The 24,710-nt window shown below is 43.4% G+C and overlaps 1 protein-coding gene across 3 annotated transcripts in view; it reads right to left on the bottom strand.

Annotated features, from left to right (window-relative positions):
* TANC2 (tetratricopeptide repeat, ankyrin repeat and coiled-coil containing 2) overlaps nucleotides 1-24,710 on the bottom strand; it is a 1,188,344-nt gene that overhangs the window by 938,339 nt on the left and 225,295 nt on the right. For all 3 annotated transcript variants that reach the window (XM_029572386.1, XM_029572387.1, XM_029572388.1), the window contains exon 2: nucleotides 7,185-7,244. The gene's annotated coding sequence lies outside the window, so the exon portion shown is untranslated. The remainder of the gene's footprint in view (nucleotides 1-7,184; nucleotides 7,245-24,710) is intronic.

Raw genomic sequence — 24,710 nt, 5'->3', positions numbered from 1 at the left:
TTTTCCGTTTTATTCACCATTCCCTTTCTAATAATTCCCAACATTCTGTTTGCTTTTTTGACTGCCGCAGCACACTGAACCAATGATTTCAATGTGTTATCCACTATGATCGTTGCTAGTTGTGATCTTGATTCACCAAACTCTCTTGCTAAAATCAGCAGTTGCTTAAATAAGGTTGCTGACTGGTTGGAAATGTCCAAACTTAAGGTTAACCCTGACAAATATCCAAGGCAATATGGTTCTCTCAAAGTTCTTCATCTCATCCTTCCTCTCCCATTATGGCTGGTGTTAACATACCATTAAAAGATGTTGCAATTAATCAAGAAATTATTAAACTAAACAGTAATTTGTTTCAAGAGAAAAACTAGTTGAATGCTCTATAATCAGCAAAATAGTACTGTGCTAGATAGTTTTCAAGCAGGATCTAGTAAATGGAATCACTTTTAATTAATAAACAGAGAGGTCGGCTAGACATTTTAGCTCAGATGAAGAATAAATCTAGTAAATTAGATCCTTGTCCATTTTGGGTCATAAAGGGGTAGATTTTCAAACCTGCACATGGGCGTACATGTGCGCGCGCTATCCGGCACCTACGTGAAGTAAGTTGCGCGCACCGGCCGACTGCTGGTGCGCGATCCCCGGCACAGCGGCCATGCGGAGGCCTCTGGTCACGTCCCCGCCCCAGACCGCCCCGTTTTGCAAGCCCCGGGACTTACACGCGTCCTGGGGCTTTAGGCCCAGCGCGCGTAACCCTTTGAAAATCTGACCTAAAGAATTTATTTAAGACATTTGAGGAACATCTAGTCCAGATTATCAATCTTTCCTTGACAGAGGAATATGTTCCCCAATCCTTAAAGTTTTCTATTAGGCCAGTTCAAAAAGATCTTATTGTTCTACCAACTGTTATATCCAACTATCGATCCATATCAAATTTATGTTCACTAAGTAAATTAATAGAAAATGGGTTTTAATACAAGTGGACAATTACCTAAAGGATAATTTTTTACTAGATGATAATCAGTATTGGTTTAGAAAAATCGTGGAACAGAGACTTTGTTGCGATGTTCTTGAATGATATAAGATGCAGTATAGAAAAGGTGAAAATGGGTATTTTAGCACACTTTAATGTATGGTGATATTTGATACAGTCTGCCATGGTCAGTTAATAGCATGTTTAAAAGATATTGGTACTAAGGGTACTGTATTAAAATAGTTCCAGTCAGAATGGGAGGGGAGATTCCAACACGTAAGAAACATCAGTGATTATTCTGTTTGGTATAATAATGATAGGGTTAGTGGGTGTGTGGGCCCTGGGCTGAGGTGAGAGATGAAACCGCCCACAGGGAGGAGCCCCGTGAGACTCACCAACGGGAGGCGAGGTCGCAGCTGAAGTCAGACACAGTTCAAGTCTAGAGTCTTTATTAAAGAGAAAGAGCAGCACTACCCGTGGAGCGGGGAGTGCCAGAGAAAGTCTCTCAGACACTGAGGTACCACTGGTAAGTGGATCAGGGAATGCCCAAGGAGGGTACCTCAGAATAGATGGTAATGATTCGCAGAGTGGGGTACAGCGATGAAGTCCTCTGTAGAGATGGTGATGGTCCGCAGAGCGGGGTACAGTGATGAAGTCCTCTGTAGAGATGGTAATGGTCTGCAGAGCGGGGTACACCGGAGAGGTCCTCAGTAGAACTGGTAATGGTCCGCAGAGCAGAGTACTCATGGCAGGAGTAGCGATGGTTCCAAGGAAGCCCCGGGGAACGGGGCAGGCAGAAGTCCAAGGCGTTAGGCCCTCCGAGGAGCGGATAACCAGAGACTAAGGAAAGGCCCCCGAGGAGCAGGTACCCTGGACATCTCACGCCACGGAAGTAGAAGCTAGAACGAAGGGTCCTTCAGTGAGCAAAGCGGAATTAGCAAGAGGGAACTCGTTGCCAAGTCACAGGTAGGCAGGGCCAGCTGGCTTAAATGTGCAGGAGGATTGACGTCATCCGGAGGGGACACCCCTGAGGTTCCCGCCATGACGTGCTTAAGACTGGCCCATGCGCGCGTGTGCCTAAGTGATTCTGAAGGCAAGATGGCGGTCGGCAATGTCCATGCCGCCCTGGGAGCGGTAGGCAGGCAGGCAATGGCTGACTGAGGCTGCAACTCTTCCCAATGGAGTCGGAGATGTGAAGAAAGAGGTGAGCAACAGTGGTTGCAGCCGTCTGCGAATCTCAGGCGTACCTCAGGGTTTGGTGTTAGCAGCAATCCTTTTTAACACTTTCATGCGTCCCTTTTGCAAAATTATAAATTTTGTGTTATAGGATATCTCTGTATTGCCCAACATTCTGGACATGAATGTTTTTATGTAAATCACTTAGGCTGTTTGGGTTAAGCAATCAATAGATTTTAATAAATGTAAATTAATGTCAATTTTGAATTAGATTTTAAAATGTATGCAGATGATATATACAGTTCTTCCTTCTGATATTTGTAGGCAAATCCTGTTAGAAATTTTTTTTTTAAACTGTTTTAGTAAAATTACTGATTGGTTCTCTAGTAATGATCTCATGCTGAATTTGAAAAAGACATGAATAATGTGGATAAATCACTTAAAGGATCCAACAAATTTGTCTATTACGATTGGAAATGCTGTTCTAGAGATAAAGCAAGAAGTACATGACTTTATTGTAATGTTAAATTCTAGCCTAGACTTGAGATCACATGTAAGTCATGGGGCTAGGGGAGAAAGGCATACAACAGCTTTTCTTCCGGCCAGACTTGTACGAGAGCTTTGATACCCAAGGACTTCGGATTTCTCCTGCAACTGAAGAATCAAGGAACCTTCATACGGCGAGAAGTCGCCAGTAGGTCTAGGAATGGAAGACCCCACTATCAGATGAAATGCTTCATCCGACAACACCCATTTTCTCAGGTCCAGACTCTCCTGTTCTCAAATGAACCTCCTGAACCACCTCTGCAGGTAAGTGCAGATTTCCATCGGTAAGTGGAGCTGAACTGAATAGTCCTGTGCCTATGGATTACAACGAGATAGCATGGAGCGTTGAAGGGGATGCATATGTGCCCTCGCCCACGGCGCCACTTCCAAGGTTGCCACCATCAAACTGAGTACCTGAAGACAGGACCACAATATCGGGCATATAGAGTTCACCAAAAGACGCACCTGTGACATCAACTTCTGAATCTGAGCTTCTGGCACGTGTTGTCCTTCCTCGTGTCAAACCAAACACCCAGATACTCCACAATGACTGAGATGGCTAAAGACTGATCTTCCTTAGGTTCACCACCCAACCAAACTCCTGCAACAAGGAGATCACCTTACTGGTCACCATGCAGCTTTCTTTCAGAGACTTGGCTCGAATCAGCCAGTCATCCAAATACGGGTGTACTAGGATCCCATCCTCTCTCAACTCCACTGCCACTGCCACCACCACCATAATCTTGGAAAAAGTTCTGGAAGTAGTGGCTAGACCCAAAGGCATCACTCAAAACTGATAATGGCACCCCAGTACCGTGAGACGCAGAAAGCATTGGTGCTCTAACCAGATGGGAATATGAAGTTATGCCTCAGACAGATCCAGGGAGGTCTGATAGCCCCTCAACTCTATGGCCACTATCACAGAGTGCAAGGTTTCTATGCAAAAATGATTCACCTGCAATGACGGTTAACTCCTTTAAGATCCAGAATGGGACGAAAGGAGCCCTCCCTTCTTGGGCACAACAAAATAAATGGAATATCGCCCCATACTTTCCTGAGACGGACGTACTGGGAGCATAGCCCTCAGACTGAGGAGCCTTGACAGGATATCCATTGCCTACTTTTTCTGCAGGGAGTGGCAAGGAGACATCATGAACACATCCCAAGGAACACTGTGAAATTCCAAAACATATCCTTCTGGTATCACTTCCAGGATCCACTGATCTGATGTGATTTCGACCCACCTCTGATAAAAGAGAGAAAGATGTCCCCCTATCTCTTGACTCCGGGGGTGGGTCGGAAAACCTTCATTGTGAGGCTCAGAATCTGCCCCCTGAGCCCACGTCTCTCATGGGTTGTCTGGGATGAAAGGACTGAGACTGCCAAAAGGCAGAGTCCTCTGAAAGGTCGACCCCCTGTAGGGACGAAACCGCTTGGAACCCTGAAAATGACCCCTCATACCAAAGGGGCAATGCAACTGCCGCTTATCCTCCAGCAATCAAGGAACTGGGGATTCGTCCCACTTACTGGCCAGTTTCTCCAATTCGCTCCCAAACAAGAGGGAATCTTTAAATGGCAACTTCGTAAGATTAGCTTTGGTGGTGTTGGCCGACCAATTACGCAGCCATAACTGACATCTGGCTGCTATTACCGAAGCCACTCCCCTAGCCAAGGTATGGACCAAATTACAGTCCACATCTGCTAAAAAGGCTGCGGTGGGTTCCATAACTGCTCTGGAATTCACCCCAGAATCAACCTCCTGAGAGAGAAGCAGACAAGAGCGAGCCACCAGGGCACAACAGGAACCTATCTGCAACGTCATTGCCACAGCTTCAAATGCTTGCTTAAGAATGGCTTCAGTTCTATCATGCACATCCTTCAAGGCCGCTCCACCCTCCACAGGGATAGCTGTCCGCTTAGAGACAGCAAATACCAGCACATCCACCCTCAGAAAATGCAAATGCTCTCTCTCCGCTGGGTCCAAGGAGTACAGGCCCTCCAATGTCCGACCCCCTTTGAAATTTGCCTCTGGAACATCCTGTTCAAGATCAATTAACTCTTGAATGGCTTCCATAATAGGGAAAAAACAAAAGTCTTTATGCAAGGAAACCAAAATGGGATTCTTCTTTGCCACAAAATGGAATCTGCCTCCGGGGCTCCCACCATCTTCATCCCTATGAAAGAACCGAATCATGGTCCAATACTGTTCCCGTCCTGGAGGAATTTCTCCATCCTCCAGGGAGTCAGGATCCACCTTATCAGTGCCATCCAGGCTCCCGTCTGGAATACTCACAGCTGACCGAGGCAAGCTTTGGTGCTCAAACATAGGTCTGGAAGAGGGAGGGGCCACCGGCTGAGAATCTGACCTGACCAGATTGGCTGAAGCTGAGGACTGCGCCTGAAGAAAGAATTGCAATTCCTGAAAAAAACTCTACGCAAGAAAAGGCAGAAGGATCCAGGCCAAAACCAGAAGGCACTGAAATGGGGCTCACTGAGCTGCCATCTCCTGCGAAGGAACCAGTCCGAGGAGTTCCAAGGTCTGGCGCACCTCCAGACAAGTCCTTAACCAAACCATCATCCAACTAGGAAGAACCAGGCTTAGCAAAATCAGAGGAAGACAATCCTCCCTGAGCCTCTAAGAAGCACTGACACATGTTAGAGGGCACTTCAGGCTGAGATGCCCGAATGTAACAGGCAACACAGAGAAAAAGGCACTTAGGTTCCTTGTTCACCGACGCAATTAGTATGGCAGTTGACTCAGAATATGCGCCCAGCTGGCTCGCGCCGAAAAATGTCAAGATCAGAAATTTTACATGCACAAAATTTAGGTGCCCCAGGTGAAGCATCGCAAAAACAAACGCACAAACAGTGTGCCAAAAACTGGGCATACCACCACTATGCCAAAAAATGTGTGCACAGAAAGTGCGCCCAAAACTGAGTGCACAAGACGTACACAGAGCCAGATGCACTGCGCACACAGACATTCCTGTAGAGGGCAGTCAAACATGCACCGAAGCAATGAAAACGCCGCAGCAGCCTACCATGCAGCGAGCAGGAAAAAGCCTAACAGCGGGGTCTAACCCACCTGGGCTGCTCAAAAAGTCAGGCTGCCCAGTTCCCTTAATCCCCATGGGAACGGAAACGAACATCAGAATGTTTTTTAAACTTATCTGAGTTCAGCCCTTCCCGGCTGAGTACGGAGACCATCTCTGGCTGCGGAGGGAAAGGATATATGCCGTCAAGGCCACGGTCAGCTTCCTGCACCAGCTGCCTTTAAGAGGTACAATTAGCTAAGTCCACGCTGCAAAAACCAGCTACCAGACCAAGGTACACCTCTGAGGGACCATGGAAATCACCTCAGGAATTCTCATTGGGGGAGGGTCCAACTGGTATTACCTCAGGAGAGCAGGGCTTTAGTTTTCTTTTAATCTCCTTCTCAAATCTGAAACATCTCCATAGGGAGATGCACGTCCACCATCTGCTGGAGCCTGGGAATACTGGCGTGCTGATTTTGCTGCAGGAGTATATATACTGTGACGTCAGCTTGTTCCGTCTCCATCTGCTGGTAGAGGTGCATAACCCACTGGTCCTAAGTCCATCTGTCTACACGCCAGGAAAATTTGGGTTTATCAAGTTTTATAACTTGATTCAACATGCAGCTGTTCCAATTGTATTGTTTTGCTTCATTAGTATTGAAGGCATTAGACTATAAGAACATAAGATATGCTGAGCTGTATCAAACTAAGGTCCTGACTCTGACAGTGGCCAATCTGGGTCACAAGTACCCGCAGATCTCAAAAAGTAGATCTTTCTTTAAGCTCACTACTATGGATAAGTGATGGCTTTCCCAATACTTCTTGGCTAAGAATTGTTTATAGACTTTTCCTCCAGGATCTTGTCTAAAACTCTTTTAAACCCCATTAGGCAGTCGTGTCATGACATAGTATGGCCAGCACAAACTCAGCAGAGCATGATGAAAGCTCTAGAAGCGATACAGTCATCACCCCAAACTGGGATCGGTCAAATGATGTCACCCACCTGTGAGGGCAGAATATCCTGCTGCAAATAGTATCTCAGCCCAAAGAACAAGTCATTACACAATACCTTGCGGGAGGTAGTGAATTTAAAAGGGTAAATGAAGTATATAAGACCCAGTATTAGGCATACATTTGCTACCACAAGGTCTTACTCATCATCTTATGGCTGAAGATATGGGTACATGATACCAATTGTTGTGTGTTCTCTCATTTCAATAAGTACTTGCATAGCAACTATTTTCCCTCACATGACATTTCACTAGCAGATAAAGTCAGACTGTGAAAGATTGTTTTAAGACGTGTGTGCTTACCTGGAGTGCTACTCAGAGAGATTTCACTATTACTTTATTGCAATTGATACTCATTTCATCCTTTTCAAAAAGATAAAATACTGCAGCACAAAAAAACACCAAAAAACCCTGATAAACGATTTGAAGGAAAAAATGTGTTCCTACCTTAAAATCTGCAACTGAGTGTATAATTGTTGAGTCCTTCCCTCTATGCGCCAAGAAATCCTGCCAAGACAAAAAATGGAACAAGGTTAATACTACACCTCGCTAAAGTGGTCACATGATTATGTGCTTAACACCATCAAATGAAATACTGGATTCCAGTAATTAAACTGCATTTTTGACAAAACCAAATCAAACCATGACATTATCTTTGCAAGTACAACCTTGTGTTTTTTTCTTGAGCCAAGCCCTCCAAGTGAAGACAATGTTCCCTGATGTGCAGAACAGAACTAAAATGATAAATACAAACAAAGTTGCACAGCAACAGCAGCAGAAATCTGGAATAAAAGGGGCATAAGATAGTTATAAAGCTTGATTTTTTTTCTCATTTTATGTAGATGGCAAAATGGTTTTGTAAAATAGGATTCATGAAAATCTAAGCTGTCAAAGCAAAGAACTAAATATTCAGATGAAGCAAAGTACCTCGATTTTGTGAAAACAAGATAGGAAGAGGCTTGGGCTAAATCGCTTCCCTTATTGACAACTGAAGAAGAGGAGAAAATCAGACTTGCCAGAGTCATAAGGGAGCTATTAGCATCGTATCAGTTTCATGATTCACCTTTAGGGAAGGTAAGTATTATAATATAGAAGAGAAGCCTAGTTATACCCCTGTACCGCACCCCTCTACATTACTGGACATGACCTTAACCATGACCCCTCCCACCACCTACCATTTTTGTCTATGTCATCAGAAACAGCTCTAATCCTACCCCCAGCCATTCTTTCTTTTCTATGTCACCACTAAGCATGCAAGGAAATAAGTCTCCGCTCCACCTTACTGCCCAGAATTCAGAGTGCTGTAGACAGAATAAGAACTGGGGCACAGTCAGATTAGATAATGTGAGTGCACTCAGGGCATATTTAAGTATGTTTTTTAAATAAATATGTTCACAAAAATCTAATCTATTATTCAACTCATGGAAAAAACTGGCCATGATGAAATGAGGTCTTATCTGATATCACAGGGAAAGCATAATGGGTAGTTTTTCTGTTGCCATGTGGACTGGGAACCCTGTGACCGGCAGACATAGCATTTACAGTTCAGCTGACAAGAGTTATAGTTTTAAGAGTCTGCCTAAAGAGCAGAGTCTGCATTTACAGATAAGTGATCCCCTCACAGTCCCGCCTTTCTCTTGCTTAGTGAGGACACATTTGTCAGTGAAAAGGAAACAAACTGAAATATCCTTAAAGGGCTTTAAGGAACACTTTGCAGAGTAGGGTACATTTATTTAAACATAAGAACATAAGAAGTTGCCATACTGGGTCAGACCAAGGGTCTATCGAGCCCAGCATCCTGTTTTCAACAGTGGCTAATCCAGGCTACAAGTATCTGGTAAGTACCCAAACACCAAGTAGATCCCATACTACTGATGCCAGTAATAGCAGTGGCCATTCCCTAAGTCAACTTGATTTATAGCAGTTAATGGATGTTGCGTTCATGCCTGTTCTCACCCTAGCTCCACCCTCTCTACCTTTGTGGCGACTCCCTTCAGGTCTGACGGACAGATGCTGCCGCGGCTTCTCCTCGCCACTTCTCCCTGGAATCCCCGGCCTGACGCTGCGGATCCACCATGTTCCTGATGACGTAAGGGCGCACGCACGCGCTCCAGAGTTTGTACCGGCAAGGGCGCGAACCTCAGGGGTGTCCCCCAGAGTGATGTCATCTGCTTCCAACATAAAAGGTCTTTGCTTGCAACTACGAATCGAGTTAGCAAGGGGGATAACTCTCTCGCTGCTGCTCTGCCTCCTCAACTTACCTATGGGTACCCGCTCCTCGGGAGCCCCGCTCTCTCTTCTTGATTTCAGATTGCTAAGACGGGATCCAGTACTCGCTCCTCGAGGGCCTACGTACCTGAATGCTCAGAAGACTCCTTACTGCCTGGAAGCGATCGCAGACGTGAACACTGTGAGTCCTATCACAGATAGGAACCAGTACTCGCTCCACGAGGGCCTATGTTCCTAATCTCTGAAGACTCCCTTCTGTCTAAGACGTTATCACAGGTATGGAGATCGTGAGTTATTATTGCAGATAGGAACTGGTACTCGCTCCACAAGGGCCCATGTTCCTAAAACCCTTCCAAAACTCTCTTCTATCTCAGAAGCTATCGCATACCTATATCTGGTACATTACTATTTCATATTGCAGATAGGTACCGGTACTCGCTCCATGAGGGCCCATGTTCCTAAAACCCTTCACAGACTCTCTTCTATATCAGAAGCTATTACATACCTATATCTTGTGAATTAATATTATAGATTGCAGATAGGAACCAGTACTCGCTCCACGAGGGCCTATGTTCCTAAAACCCTCCAAAGACTCTCTTCTATTCCAGAAGCCATTTCATACACAGATATTGTGAGTTCTTATTCCAGACTGCATATAGGAACCAGTACTAGCCTACGGCTCCTGTTCCTGAATACACTGAAGACTCTCTGTTGCATAGAAGCCATTACAGATATCTACAATTGTGAGTGTATCATCTACTACTGGTTATGTATCCAGCATACCCCATCTACTCACTACCTATAGTCTCTCTCTACAGCTCAGCAACCCAGAGATCACAATTCCAGTATCTGAGGGAATTCAGCCCTGCCGGGCACATCAGCTCACTACTGCCACCTCTGGTGGTTCTACTTCCTGACTAATAAAGATCTGTGTTTGTCTCCATACTCCAGCCTAGCCGGTGGTCCCTCTCAGGATATCCTCCTGAGGGCGCTGTCATCTGCCATCGGCCCAAGGATTCACCAATTTCCATTAAGTGTTCATTCCTTACACTACTAGAGCGGTATCATATAGACTGCCACTCTGTGGGGAGTCAACCCACACAGATCACTAACTCCATCTATGGAGTACTAGGACTGCTGGCTACTCTCCTCGGGGGAGCAGATTCCATAACAGATTGCAACTCCTCCTTTCTGGAGGAACAGATCTACATCAAGTTGCTAACTCCTCTCATCTGGAGGAACTGAGTACTAACAGTCTGCTAGCTCCGCCCCTCTGGGGGAGCAGATCTATAACAGATTGCTAACTCCACCCCCCTGGCGGGTGATCGATAACAGATTGCTAGCTCCTCCCCTCGGGAGGAGCTGATCGATAACAATGGACTTCTCCTTCAAGAACTTATCCAAACCTTTGTTAAACCTAGCTGCACTAACTGCACTAACCACATCCTCTGGCAACAAATTCCAGACCTTAATTGTGCGTTGAGTGAAAAATAATTTTCTCTGATTAGTTTTAAAATATCCTACTTGCTAACTTCATGGAAGTAGAAGAGGACCGGAAGGCTCATCTGCATACTGATCCCAGCATCCCTCGGGAGAGGAGTCCAGAGGTCACCGCAAGCGATCCAGTGATTGAATTCCACAGCCTTAGCTTCCAGAGGTCTCGCATCCTTTGCAGTAGAAGAGAACTGGAAGGCTCATCTGCATACTGCTCCCAGCATCCCCGGAAAAGGAGTCCAAAGGTCACCACAAGCGATCCCGGGACTGAATTCCACAGCCCCAGCTTCCAGACGCCCCACACCCTTTGCAGTAGAAGACCGGAAGTGCATGCCATTAGGTCACGAATCTCAAACCCTTCAATAATTTGAGTGAAGATCAATTTAATGGTGGTTAAAAAGGATTGGTAACTATAGCTTTGGGAAATCTTTGGACTTAAAGTTTGGAGAAAGGGAATGGAACAGCTCCCCTATGAGGAAAGGCTGAAGAGATTAGGGCTGTTCAGCTTGGAGAAGAGATGTCTGAGGGGGGGAATATGACAGAGGTCATAACATCACGAGGGGTCTTGAATGAGTAAATGTAAATCAGTTATTTACACTTTTGGATAATAGAAGGACCAAGGGGCATTCCATGAAGTTAGCAAGTAGCACATTTAAAATAACATACCTATTTCACTTGCATATGTCTGCTGCTTGCTGATTGTATACTCCCGCCTATCTATGCTTCGAAGCGGTCCTCTGGACTGGTTTTCAGTTGTCCGCTGTTCATTACATCCTACCCTTATGCTTGCTCCCAGCATGGTTCCCAATTGTTTATATACCTTTTGTTCCAGTTCTAATATGCCACTGCATTAGTTACACCAGCTACACCAGTTGCTCCATTTGTACTAGTTTTCAGTTTGTTTATACTATTTTTTTCCACTGTTTCATGTACTGCCTTTGTGCGAAGTTTACTGTAAACCGAGGTGATCTGTATCTCATACAGGAACCACGGTATATAAAAACCAAAAATAAATAAATAAATAAATTTAAGACTAATCGGAAAAAATTCTTTCACTCAACTCACAATTAAGCTCTGGAATTTGTGCCAGAGGATATGGTTAGTGCAGTTAGTGTAGCTGGGTTCTAAAAAGATTTGGATAAGTTCTTGGAGGAGAAGTCCATTAACTGCTATTAATCAAGTTTACTTAGGTAATAGCCACTGCTATTAATTAGGGATGTGAATCGTTTTTTGACGATTTAAAATATCGTCCGATATATTTTAAATCGTCAAAAATCGTTAGAGGCGATATTTAATAGGAATTCCCCCGATTTATCGTCAAAAATCGTAAATCGGGGGAAGGGGGAGGGCGGGAAAACCGGCACACTAAAACATCCCTAAAACCCTCCCCCACCCTCCCGAACCCCCCCAAAATGTCTTAAATTACCTGGGGTCCAGTGGGGGGTCCAATTGTGATCTTCCACTCTCGGGCCACGGGTGCGTTGATAGAAATGGCGCCGGCGCTACCTTTGCCCTGTCATATGGCCATACGGCAACACGATTCGAGTGCAGGAGGTCGTTCCCGGATCCCCGCTGGACTTTTGGCAAGTCTTGTGGAGGTCAGAAGGCCCCCCCAAGCTGGCCAAAAGTCCCTGGGGGTCCAGCGGGGGTCCGGGAGAGATCTCCTATGCTCATGACATCGGGGGATAGGAACCAAGATGGCGCCGGCGCTACCTTTGCCCTGTCATATGACAGGGCAAAGGTAGCGCCGGCGCCATTTTCTATCAACGCACCCGTAGCCCGAGAGTGGAAGATCACAATGGGACCCCCCCACTGGACCCAGGTAATTTAAGACATTTGGGGGGAGTTCGGGAGGGTGGGGGATTTATTTTAAAGGGTCGGGGTGGGTTTTAGGGATGTTTTAGTGTGCCGGTTTTCCCGCCTTCCCCGATTTACGATTTACACGATATTTACAAAAACAAAACCGCAACGATTCGATGCCCTCCCCCCCCAGCCGAAATCGATCGTTAAGACGATCGATCACACGATACACATCTCTACTATTAATTGCATCACTAGCATGGGATCTTCTTGGTGTTTGGGAACTTGCCAGGTTTTTGTGGCCTGGTTTGACCTCTGTTGGAAACAGGATGCTGGGCTGACCTAGCATGGCAATTTCTTATGTTCTTATGTTCCCTAGTCATCCTATTATCCGAAAGAGTAAATAACCAATTCACATTTACCCATTCTAGACTTCTCATGATTTTAAAGACCTCTATCACATCCTCCTTCAGCTGTCTCTTCTCCAAGCTGATCAGCCTTAACCTCTTTAGCCTTTCCTCATAGGGGAGCTGTTCCATCCCCTTTATCATTTTGGTTGCCCTTCTTTGTACCTTCTCCATCGCAACTATATCTTTTTTGAGATGCAGAGAGCAGAATTGTACACAGTATTCAAGGTGCGGTCTCACCATGGAGCAATGCACTGTTGACTGAGGCTGGTAAATATATGTATGCACATTTACCTAGTTGCACAGAGAAGCTATATATTTGACAGCAAACACATGAGAAGATGTAAACAAAATGAACCAGAGGCCACAGGGTTTCAGAAGTATAACTCTGCTTTTTAAGCTTCTAGAAATCATCATAGAGATGTGAAAGGAAAACAAGTCACAAAATGGCTTAGTGAACAGAGGGCTAATGCTTTAGGCTAGGGTCCATTTTAAAAGAAACAAATGTAAGTTGTGAATATATAACACAGAAAAGATGTTCAAATTAAAAGATTAACAGATTTATTATATGCTAAAATAAAGTTACTAACAGGCCGATACAGTACAGTGCGCTGCGATGGAGCGCACTGTTAGCCTGCTCTTGGATGCGCATTTTCCCTTACCCCTTATTCAGTAAGGGGAGGAAAACGCGCGTCCAAACCGCGGCACCTAATAGCGCCCTCACCATGCAAATGCATGTTGATGGCCCTATTAGGTATGCGCGCGCGATTCAGAAAGAAAAATGTGCAGCCAAGCCGCACATTTTACTTTCAGAAATTAGCGCCGACCCAAAGGTCGGCGCTAATTTCTTCCGGCACCGGGAAAGTGCACAGAAAAGCAGTAAAAACTGCTTTTCTGTGCACCCTCCGACTTAATATCATAGCGATATTAAGTCGGAGGTCCCGAAGAGTAAAAAAAGTAAAAAAAAAAAATTTGAATTCGGCCCACGGCTGTTGGGCCGAAAACCGGACGCTCAATTTTGCCGGCGTCCGGTTTCCGAGCCCGTGACTGTCAGCGGGCTCAAGAACAGACGCCAGCAAAATTGAGCGTCGGCTGTCAAACCTGCACAGGAGAGTGTCCTGTGCGCAAGCCGGGAGAACGGGTGCTCACCCGCTCTCCCGCGTTTTTTACTGTATCGGCCCGTAAGTGTGATATAATATAAATAAACACGATTTAACAACAAATAACATTAATATTTTAAAAATCCCAAATTCAATATAATATAAACATTACAACTGAAATAATATTCATAAAATACATTCCATAAATTCATATAAATACAAGAGGATGTTGGGGCGATACTCATGACAGAAATGTTATTTGATGATGGTGATTTGGAAGAACTGAAACAAATCACGGGAAGATGTGATAGGACAGATTGACAAAATAAAGAGTGGCAAATTGCCTAGACCAGATGGTTTGCACCCCAGAATGCTGAAAAAAACTCAAAAATGAAATCGCATATCTATTACTAGTAATTTGTAACCTATCATTAAAACTGTCTATTTTATCTGAAGACTGGAGGATGACCAATGTGATGCCAATTTTTAAAAAGGGCTCCAGGGGTAATCCAGGAAATTATAGATCAGTGAGCTTGTCTTCAGTGTTCGAAAAAAATTATAGAAACTATTCTTAAGTACAATATCACAGAACATATAGAAAGACATGTTTAATGGGCACAGCAAGGAAAATCTTGCTTCACCAATTTGCTACATAAGAACTGGATCAGACCAAGAGTCCATCAAGCCCAAGATCCTGTTTCCAACAGTGGTCAATCTATGCTATAAGTACCTGGCAAGTACCCAAAACCTAAGTCTATCCCATTCTACTGATGCTAGTAATAGTAGTGGCTATTTTCTAAGTCAACTTGATTAATAGCAGGTAATGGACTTCTCCTCCAAGAACTTATCCAAACCTTTTTTAAACCCAGCGACACTAACTGCACTAACCATATCCCCTGGCAACACAATCCAGAGTTTAATCGTGCATTGAGTGAAAAAGAACTTTCTTCGATTAATTTTAAATGTGCTACATGCTAATTTCATGGAGTTCCCCCTAGTCCTTCTATTATCCGAAGAATAAATAACCGATTCACATTCACATTTACCCATTCTAGAGAAGGGCTACCAAAATGATAAGGGGAATGGAACAGCTCCCCTATGAGGAAAGACTAAAGAGGTTAGGTCTTTTCAGCTTGGAGAAGAGACGGCTCAGGGGGGATATGATAGAGGTCTTTAAAATCATGAGAGGTCTAGAACGGGTAGATGTGAATCGGTTATTTACTCTTTCGGATAGTAGAAAGACTAGGGGGCACTCCATGAAGATAGCATGGGGCACATTTAAAACTAATCAGAGAACGTTCTTTTTTACTCAACGCACAATTAAACTCTGGAATTTGTTGCCAGAGGATGTGGTTAGTGCAGTTAGTATAGCTGTGTTTAAAAAAGGATTGGATAAGTTCTTGGAGGAGAAGTCCATTACCTGCTATTAAGTTCACTTAGGGAATAGCCACTGCCATTAGCAATGGTAACATGGAATAGAGTTAGTTTTTGGGTACTTGCCAGGTTCTTATGGCCTGGATTGGCCACTGCTGGAAACAGGATGCTGGACTTGATGGACCCTTGGTCTGACCCAGTATGGCATTTTCTTATGTTCTCAACACCTGTATCATATCCCCCCCCCCCCCCCCCCTCAGCTGTCTCTTTTCCAAGCTGAACTGTCCTAACTTCTTTAGTCTTTCCTCATAGGGGAGCTGTTCCATGCCCTTTATCATTTTGGTCGTCCTTCTCTGTATCTTCTCCATCGCATCTATATCTTTTTTGAGATGCGGCGACCAGAATTGTACAGAGTATTCAAGGTGCAATCTCACCATGGAGTGATACAGAGGCATTATGACATTTTCCGTTTTATTCACCATTCCCTTCCTAATAATTCCTAATATTCTGTTTGATTTTTTGACTGCCGCAGCACACTGAGTCGACAATTTCAATGTATTATCCACTATGACGCCTAGATCTCTTTCCATAGTGGTAGCTCCTAATATGGAACCTAACATCGTGTAACTATAGCATGGGTTATTTTTCCCTATATGCATCACCTTGCACTTATCCATATTAATTTTCATCTGCAATTTATCACAATCCGCTTGTGATTTAACTACTCTGAATAATTTTGTATCATCTGCTAATTTGATAACCTCATTCGTCATATTTCTTTCCAGATCATTTTATAAATGATAAAGGTATCTTGCACATCCCATTCCCATCCCTCAAGAATGCTCGCCTCACCTCAACAAGGGATCGTGCCCTATCAATTGCTGGCCCCACCCGCTGGAATGCACTACCCACAAACCTCCGCCTTGAGCTTTGCCTTTTGAAATTAAAAAAAAAGCTAAAGACCTGGCTTTTCCACCAGGCCTATCCAGACTAGATCCATGCACATCAACTCATTACCACTAATTTATGCCTTTCTAAGTTAATACGTTAATATGTTACCCCTCCAGTTCTTCATTTCTGGCTCGTCTATCTAGTTTTCTCTAGTTGCTGCACCTTGTTGCACTATGTTGTCCCCCTCCCACACTTCCCTGTTTTTTGTATTTTCCATCTATTGTTTGATGTAAACCGATATGATGTGCCTACTAATATCAGTATAGAAAAACCGTTAAATAAATTAAATTAATAAATATATTGAAAAGCACCGGTCCAAGTACAGATCCCTGAGGCACTCCACTGTTTACCCTTTTCCACTGAGAAAATTGACCATTTAATTCTACTCTCTGTTTCCTGTCTTTTAACCAGTTTGTAATCCATGAAAGGACATCGCCACCTATCCCATGACTTTTTACTTTTCCTAGAAACCTCTCATTTATTTATTTATTTAAGGCTTTTATATACCGACTTTCTTGATACAGATCAAATCAATTCGGTTTACATAGAACTAAGCTGTTAACCATATCCAAAAAACCTTGAGACAGAATTTGAGGAAGTAAAAAGTTACATTGTAACAAAGGGTGTTTAACTGGGAAAAGGAATTAAAGAGGGGGTGAACGATAATAGCGTACTATATACAGATGAGGATGTGGGAGGCAAAGCCAACCTCATTATGATGTCTTTGAGTGACTTGGTGCTTGTTTATATACAGAAATGATGGTAGGGATTCTGTGTCGAGCTGTTAGTCTAGGAACAGGGAAAGGCTCGACGAAGAGCCATGTCTTGAGTTTCTTTTTAAAAGTTAGGAGACAGGTTTCCTACCTGAGGTCTGGGGGCATGGCGTTCCAGGTGGAGGGACCTACTGTTGAGAATGCCCGGTCTCTGATGTTTAAATGGTGCACCTCTTTGATTGGGGGGACGTGTAAGGATCCCTTGTAAGCTTCCCTTAAGGGTCTAGCCGTAGAGTGTAGCTTTAGCGGATGTAGCAGGTCAATGGGGGTCCGATGCTAGATGCTTTTGTGAATAATGGTAAGTGATTTGTGGAGAATTCTAAAGTTTACTGGGAGCCAATGCAGATCTTTTAAGATAGGTGAGATGTGCTCTCTCCGATTAATATTAGTCAGGATTCTCGCTGCCATATTTTGAAGCAACTGGAGGGGTTTTATTGTAGCAGCAGGAAGGCCTAGTAGGATAGAATTACAGTAACCAACCTTTGAGAACAGAATAGCTTGGAGAACAGATCTGAAATCATGGTGGAATAGAAGAGGCTTGAGTTTTTTTGAGCACGTGTAGCTTGAAGAAGCACTCCTTGGTAGTTTGGTTTATAAATTTCTTTAAGCTCAGGTGACTATTATGACTCCAAGGTCTCTTGCATGGGAGATTTGTATGTTAGCGTGCGGCTGTTGATGGAGGGGGCTGACTTCTGGGGAGATGAGTAGGAGTTCTGTCTTGGCGGTATTAAGCACCAAGTTAAGGCTTGAAAGGAGACGGTTGATCGTTTGTAAGTGAGAGTCCCATAGTTTGACTGCTGAATCCAGTGAGTTAGAAATTGGGATCAAAATTTGAACGTCGTCTGCGTATATATAGAACTTCAGTTTTAGTTTTGAGAGTAAATGGCACAGAGGGAGGAGGTATATATTGAACATGGTGGGCGATAAAGAAGAGCTCTGGGCTCCAGATGGGGAACTGGTGCGAGGAGATTCCTTGTTATTGATTTTAATCTTATAGCCTCTGTTGCTGAGGAATGAGTCGAACCATCTGAGAGCGGATCCTGCGATTCCTATGTCTGATAACCGGTTTAGAAGAGTGGCGTGGTCTACAGTTCCTCTCAAGAGTGGCATAGTCTCAAAGTTCCTCTCATGAGGAACTTTGTCAAATGACTTCTGAAAATCCAAATACACCACATCTACTGGTTCTCCTTTATCTACATGTTTATTAACCCTTTCAAAAAAGGGTTAATAAAGCAGATTTGTGAGGCAAGATTTGCCTTGGGTAAAGCCATGCTGACTTTGTTCCATTAAACCTTTCTATACATTCTAGGAGTTTGATCTTTAGAACACTCTCCACTATTTTCCCTGGTACTGAAGTCAGGCTAATTGGTCTGTAGTTTCCCGGATTGCTCTGGAGCCCTTTTTAAATATTGGGGTTACATTAGCCATCCTCCAGTCATCAGGTACAATGGATAATTTTAATGATAGGTTACAGATTTTTACTAATAGATCTGAAATTTCATTTTTTATTTCCTTCAGAACGCTGGGGTGTATATCATCCAGTCCAGGTGATTTACTACTCTTCAGTTTGTCAATGAGGCGTACCATATCTTCTCGGTTTATTCTGATTTGGTTCAGTCCATCTGAATCATAACCCATGAAAACCTACTCCGGAACGGGTATTTCCCCAACATCCTCTTCAGTAAATACCGAAGCAAAGAAATCATTTAATCTTTCCGTGATGGCCTTATCTTCTCTAAGTACCCCTTTAACCCCTTGATCATCTAACAGTCCAACTGACTCCCTCGCAGACTTTCTGCTCGGATATATATTTAAAAGGTTTTACGGTGAGTTTTTGCCTCTATGACCAACTTCTTTTCAAATTCTCTTTTAGCCTGTCTTATCAATGTCTTACATTTAACTTGCCAATTCTTATGCTTTATCCTATTTTCTTCTGTTGCATCCTTCATCCAATTTTTGAATGAAGATCTTTTGGCTAAAATAGCCTCTTTCACTTCACCTTTTATCCATGCCGATAATCGTTTTGCCTTCCTTCCACCTTTCTTAATGTTTGGACTACATCTGGACTGTGCTTCTAGGATGGTATTTTTTAACAATGCCCATGCCTCTTGCACACTTTTTACCTTTGTAGCTGCTCCTTTCAGTTTTTTCTATTTTTCTCATTCTATCAAAGTTTCCTTTTGAAAGTTTAGCACTAGAGCCGTGGATTTGCTTACTGTTCTCCTTCCAGTCATTCATTCAAATTTGATCATATTGTGATCACTATTGCCAAACGGCCCCACCACTGTTACCTCTCTCACCAAATCCTTTGCTCCACTGAGAATTAGATCTAAAATTGCTCCCTCTCTTGTCAGTTTCTGAACCAATTGCTCCATGAAACTGTAATTTATTCCATCCAGGAACTTTATCTCTCTAGAATGTCCCAATGTTACATTTACCCAGTCAATATTGGGGTAACTGAAATCTCCCATTATTACTGCACTACCAATTTGGTTAGCTTCCCTCATTTCTCTTAGCATTTCACTGTCTGTCTCACCATCTTGGCTAGGTGGACGGTAGTATAATCCTATCACTATACTCTTCCCCAACACACAAGGGATTTCTACCCATAAAGATTCCATTGTGCATTTAGTGTCATGCAGGATCTTTATCCTGTTAGACTCTATGCCATCCTGGACATAAAGCGCTACCCCGCCTCCTAGATGCTCCTCTCTATCATTGTGATATAATTTGTACCCCGGTATAGCACTGTCCCATTGGTTATCCTCCTTCCACCATGTCTCTGAGATGCCAATTATTTATTTAAACGTTTTTCTATACCGTCATTAAGTTATTTACCATCATATCTGTTTACAATAGGGCAAGAATATTAAAAAATAGCTAAAACTTTACAAAGAAGGTGCCATTAATAATCGGTAACAATTGAATCGTTATAAACTATTTGATTTCTGACGTAAGATATCCATTGGTACCTGTCTCTTGGATGGGTACATTCGGTTTATTGTTATTTACGTTTAACAGTGTGACAAAGATAATTTCCAGGTCAGCACTTGGAGATTAAGTCTATGTTATCATTCACTGGTATACATTCTAATTCTCCCATCTTACTTCTTTGACTTCTGGCATTAGCATACAAACATTTTTTTTGTTTGTATTTTCATTTTGCTTTTTAATTGATAGGGATAAATTGGAATCTTTTCGCTCAGGTGAGTTTGTAATTACAGGCACTTGGACTACTTTTCTTATTATTGGAACCTCTCTGTTGGGATGCCCTAATTCTAATGCATCATTAGTATCCTTTGAATATAACTCCCTCTGAACCATGCACTGCTGAGTGACTGTCAGCTTTCCCCTTTGTTCTAGTTTAAAAGCTGCTCTACCTCCTTTTTAAAGGTTAGCGCCAGCAGTCTGGTTCCACCCTGGTTAAGGTGGAGCCCATCCCTTTGGAAAAGACTCCCCCTTCCCCAAAAGGTTCTCCCGTTCCTTACAAAACTAAATCCCTCTTCCTTGCACCATCGTCTCACCAAACATTGAGACTCTGGAGCTCTGCCTGCCTCTGGGGACCTGTGCGTGGAATAGGGAGCATTTCAAAGAATGCTACCCTGGAGGTTCTGGATTTCAGCTTTCTACCTAAGAGCCTAAATTTGGTTTCCAGAACCTCCCTCCCACATTTTCCTGTCGTAGGTGCCTACATGTACCATGACAGCGGCTCCTCCCCAGCACTGTCTAAAATCCTATCTAGGTGACACGTGAGGTCCACCACCTTCGCACCAGGTAGGCATGTTACCAGTCGATCCTCACGTCCACCAGCCACCCGGCTATCTACATTCCTAATAATCGAATCATCAACTATGTCAGCCGACCTAACCTTTCCCTCCTGGGCAGTAGTCCTGGGAGACACATCCTTGGTGCGAAAGGACAATGTACCACCAGGTGAAGGGGTTAATAAATATGCTGGTAATAGTGAGCACAGGAGTCTTTTTGGGGGTGTTTTGATTTAGGTGGCATAAAAATATTTCAAAATAAATAGATAAATAACCCCTGTCTGGAAATAGTAAAAGGAGTTGGTCAATGTTCGGAATTGCTCAAGCACCTACTGCACCCATATAGGTAGCACATATGATGATGAGCCAGTGGATATAGTGTATTTGGATATTCAGACGACATTTGACAAAGTTCCCCCTGAGAGACTCCTGAGAAAAATAAAAAGTCATGGGATAGGAGCATTGTCCTATAGTGGATTGCAAACTGGTTAAAAGATAGGAATCAAAATACAAATAAATGTTCAGTTTTCTCAATGGAGAAAGGTAAACAGTGGAGTGCCTCAGTGATCTGTACTGGGACTGGCACTTTTTTATATATTTATAAATGATCTGGAAAAGGAAATAACAACTGAGTTGACCAAGTCTGCAGATGACACAAAATTATTCCGAGTTGCTAAATCACAATCAGATTGTGAGAAATTGCAGGAGGACCTTGTAAGACTCGGCATCCAAATGGCAAATTAAATTTTATGCAGACAAGTGCAAAAAAGTACCCCACAAAAGTACACAAAAGTAACCCACACTGTAGCTACAAGATGTTAGATTCTATATTAGGAGTTACCACCAAGGAAAATGATCTGAGCATTATCATAGACAATACTTTGAAATCCTTGTCTCAGTGTGCAGTGGTGGTCAAAAAAGCAAACAATTTTAGAAATTATTAGGAAAGAAATGGAGAATAAAACAGAGAATGTCTTTATACCTCTGCATGATGAGACAGCACCTAGAGTACTGTGCACAATTCTGGTTACTGAATCTCAAAAAAGATATAGTTGAACTTGAAAAGTTACAGAGAAGGGAACCCAAAATGATAAAGGGGTTGGAACGGATCCTCTGTGAGGAAAGGCTAAAGAGATTAGGGCTGTTCATCTTAGAGAAAAAACAGCTGGGGGAGGGGGTAGATATGACAAAGGTCTATAAAATCATGAGTGGAGTAGAACAGGTAAATATGAATTGGTTATTTACTCTTTCAAATATTACAAAAACTAGAGGACACTCAATGAAGTTAAGTAGCACATTTAAAACAAATTGGATAAAATTATTTTCCACTCAATGTACAATTAAGTTCTAGAATTCAATGCCAGAGGATGTGGTAAAGGCAGCTACTGTAGCTGGGTTGTCTGGACAAGTTCTCGTCGGAGAAATCCATAAACTTGGGAAAACCCACTCCTTATCCCTGGGTGATAGCAGCATGGGATTTAACTACTATTTGGGATTTTGCGAGGTACTTAGAAACATAGAAATGACAGCAGAAAAGGACCACATGATCCACCCAGGCTGCCCAGCAAGCTTATGCCAGTATTTGCTGCATTGTGCAGGTTACCCCATGCTTATCATTTTTGCAGACCGAAAAAGTTAGGGCCCTCAGATGCTGTTTGATAATGCAATTTCCCTTAACCGTTGCCATGGAAGCAGACAGCAATGTTGGAGTTGTCATCCTTATCTTTTAACAGTGAAAATATATCAATAAATTCATTTTTCCTAATTTTCTTCTTAATTTTCTTGGGGACCCCACGTGCCAACGTGTTGATCCCACAAATGGGGGTCTTCCAGTGCTCGAGACTCATGCACCTTAGCGAGTGGCACTGCTGCTTCTGGTGATATTTTGCCCTTGCCACGTTTCTTTTCTTTTTCCTAAACAGAGTGGGGCTTGCTTTCTTTTAGTCAAACCTTTCTTACTTCAAGAGAGCCTTTTTCATTACTGAAGCTAAGGCCCCCACATTGTCACTAGAGTCTGTATCAGAAAAGCTTGACCCCACTTTCTCTGTGCTGGTTTAAGACCTACCAGCTTTGAATGAAGAGGAAGCAAACTCATGATCTCCACCACAAGCGCTAGTCCTGCCCCTGCCTTTAACTCCTGATGTAGAAGGAGATGGCTTGGCCCATCCAACCATGATTGAAGCCAGCCTGAGTCGTGTCAACCAGCTTGCTCTCTAAGCTTGCCCAGCAGTTTGTCAATCTCTTGTTGTTCTGCTGTTTTGCTCCGCATCCCCACTCGCCATTTGGCTAATCGTGACTCTGTTATGGTCTTGCTATAGGCTGCCTGTTTAGCTGTGGCCTTCGTCTTTGCGCTGTTTGCTCTGGTCGCTGGCTGAGCTTTTGGCTTCTTGCTTGCTGCTGTTTTTAGTAGCATGGCTACTGAAAATTTAATATAAAACACATGGAAAAATAAAGCAAAATTGCTTACCTTGTAATAGGTGTTATCCCAGGACAGCAGGATGTAGTCCTCACATATGGGGTGACATCGGTAATGGAGCCCTATGTACGGAAAACTTCTTTAAAAGTTTCTATGAAACTTTTGACTGGCACCGGAGTGCCTACTGAGCATGCCCAGCATGCTATGATATTCCCTGCCACAGGGGTCTCTCTTCAGTCTTGTTTTGTAGCAATAAGCGTTAGCCAAAAATAAAATAATAAAACGTATCGGACCCAACTCCACGGGGTGGCGGGTGGGTTCTGTGAGGACTACATCCTGCTGTCCTGGGATAACACCTATTACAAGGTAAGCAATTTTGCTTTATCCCAGGACAAGCAGGATGCTAGTCCTCACATATGGGTGATTAGCAAGCTAGAGGCTGAGTCATTTTGTGCTGAAGTGACCGTAAGGTATTGTTATTGAAATGAATCAGCCGAAATCACAGCAGGTTGGATGTAGAAGGAGTTGGGGTTATACTGGAAACAAGTTCTTTAAGACGGACTGTCCATATGCTGAATCTTGTCTTCCTTCTTTGTCTAAGCAGTAGTGGGCTGCAAAGGTGTGAAGAGAACTCCATGTTGCTGCTTTACAAATGTCTAGAATAGGTACAGAGCGAAGGTGTGCTACTGAGGTTGACATTGCTCTGACTGAATGTGCTTTTACTCGCCCTTGAAGAGTAAGGCCTGCTTTGTCATAACAGAACTGTATGCAATCTGCTAGCCAGTTTGACAGAGTATGCTTACCCACTGCTTTATCTGGTTTGTTTGGATCATAGGAAACAAACAGCTGACTGGATTTTCTTTGGGCTGTAGTGCGGTTTAAATAGAAGGATAACGCACGCTTACAGTCCAAAGTGTGTAAGGCTCTTTCTCCCTGGTGAGAGTGAGGCCTAGGAAAGAATGTAGGTAAAACTATTGATTGGTTCAAGTGAAATTCCGTGACAACCTTAGGAAGGAATTTTGGATGTGTCCGAAGGACTACCCTGTCATGGAGGAACTTTGTAAAAGGTTCATATGTGACTAGTGCTTGTAGTTCACTGACCCTTCTGGCAGATGTAATGGCTATGAGAAAAACCATTTTCCATGTAAGGTATTTAAGGTCACAAGTATTTATGGGTTCAAAAGGAGAACGCATAAGTCTAGTGAGTACTACGTTCAGATCCCATTGTATGCTTGGGGAATGAACTGGAGGTTTAATGTGAGTTAGGCCTCTCATGAATTTACGGACGAGAGGCTGTGTGGAGATAGCTGCATCCCCCAGCTTGCTATGGTAAGCTGAGATTGCACTTAAGTGTACCTTTACAGATGATGTCTTAAGACCAGAGTCTGAGAGGTGGTAAAGGTAATCTAGTAGCGAGGTAGTGGGGCAAGTGAAAGGATCTAAATCTTTCTGATTGCACCACAGCGTAAACCGTTTCCATTTGTAGGAATAATTCTTTCTAGTGGAAGGTTTACGTGCAGCTATAAGTACTTGAGATATAGCGGATGGAAGGTTGAGTGGCTGTAAGATCAAGCTTTCAACATCCATGCTGTTAGGGACAGGGATTGAAGGTTGGGATGGCGCAACTGACCCTGTTCCTGAGTTATGAGAGTGGGAGCTACTCCC

This window comes from Rhinatrema bivittatum, chromosome 12 (assembly GCF_901001135.1).
Source record: "Rhinatrema bivittatum chromosome 12, aRhiBiv1.1, whole genome shotgun sequence".
In the NCBI taxonomy this organism is placed as follows: domain Eukaryota; kingdom Metazoa; phylum Chordata; class Amphibia; order Gymnophiona; family Rhinatrematidae; genus Rhinatrema; species Rhinatrema bivittatum.
Note: the sequence above shows the minus strand (reverse complement) of the source record. Positions and strands in the feature narration are given on the sequence as shown.